Source organism: Ochlerotatus camptorhynchus, unplaced genomic scaffold (genome assembly GCF_037179485.1).
Source record: "Ochlerotatus camptorhynchus isolate MF236.1 unplaced genomic scaffold, CSIRO-AGI_Acam_v1.1 ptg000021l, whole genome shotgun sequence".
NCBI lineage: Eukaryota > Metazoa > Arthropoda > Insecta > Diptera > Culicidae > Ochlerotatus > Ochlerotatus camptorhynchus.
In genome coordinates this window covers 523,880-525,286 of record NW_027040513.1, presented here as the reverse complement: position 1 = coordinate 525,286, position 1,407 = coordinate 523,880, and the positions used below count along the sequence as shown (strand labels likewise).

The following is a 1,407-nucleotide window of genomic DNA, read 5'->3' as shown; positions in this document are numbered from 1 at the left end:
AAATGGTGAAACGACTCATTTCACCGAGACTCAATGTTCATCAACAATACCGTCTCTGTTGGTTGCCAACCTCAAGCTTGAGTCGACAAATGCTACCGAACCTGACGAAGATGAAGATTTCATGATGATAAATTACAATCAAATTTGTCGATCACCCCTTTCTCTATTCCGTTGTATGGGAAATCCGTTTCGAGAGACTCGTGCCCGTAGAGAACTACCAGTCTTATACACTTAGTACGGGGCGAAGTTTACCAGCTGTGAGCTTTCATTTGCGAGTAATCAACGTCTAAAGCCATTGTTTACAAAAGCAATTCGGCCCTTTTGAAATGTTCACACCGCATTACTCAATTACGAATGTCCGTCATTGCTAAATTTAATGCGGCATGAAATCGCCAATTCAAACTCATCCATCTTCACAAAATAGTTGTTCTCAAGGGAAGCATTGAACCAACTTCCTTAGGATGCACTTTTATTCCACTCACGGATTTTCTTTCTCAACGAATCACGAAGAATGTTCACATGGTTTCTTACGGATCTTCATCATTTTTACTCCCTAAAAAAGAGTGGAATTAACAGTACATGAACGGCGGCTCCTGGTTTACTGATAGTAAGTATCCGGTCGGCGGAAAGAGAACAGCTTCCTGTAGCGCTTGTGGTGGTATCTTTGCACCAGCGGGAAGCGGATCTTCGAGTCGTGGAACTGCTTGATGTGAGCACGATGGGTCTTGGAGGCCTCAACCGATTCGACCTTGATGATCTGTTGGGAAAACATTCGCATCAGTGATTCTTTCCGGGTCAATACTACCAAAAAGCAACTCACCTGAATGGAGTGGACACGGGCACGGTGGCGCGAAGCCATATCGCTATTGCACCGCCAACGGTCAGATCACGATACTCGAGGTACATGTTGTGGGTACGGGACAGGAATTGTAGCGCAGCCAGATGCCGAAGTTCTTCACGCGCAGCGGAGTTTTCTCCAGGATACGCTTGACCGAGACAATCTCACCGGTGGCCTTCTTGAACTTACGCAGCTGCTGCAGGAAGTACCAGAAACGGGACTTGGCCACGATCTGGTCCGGTGCGAAGATGTGCATCAATTCCGCCATGTATCACGCACAGACTGTCGTTTGCTTATTAGATTTTACAGGATTTTACTATAGGAGTAAAGAGCTATACCTGTATACAGAGTCACCGTCAACGCCAATAAACAACGACGATCGCAGGGGGATCTGTCATTTTCAGCGATGTGGAAGTCATGGTTGCCAGTAAACATTGTATGTTGCCGCTTGACGTTTTGACAGCTCATTCGACACAGAAACACCCTGAAACACCCAAAAACACACAAGAAACACAATCAGCACAGTCACAAGGTGGCAGAGTTACTTACCCCCTGCAGCTCCCACACCT

General features: G+C 46.3%; 1 pseudogene; it reads right to left on the bottom strand.

The window, feature by feature from the left end:
- Positions 1–514: 514 nt before the first annotated feature.
- LOC135703405 (large ribosomal subunit protein eL20-like) lies at positions 515–1,106 on the bottom strand (annotated as a pseudogene).
- Positions 1,107–1,407: the final 301 nt, after the last annotated feature.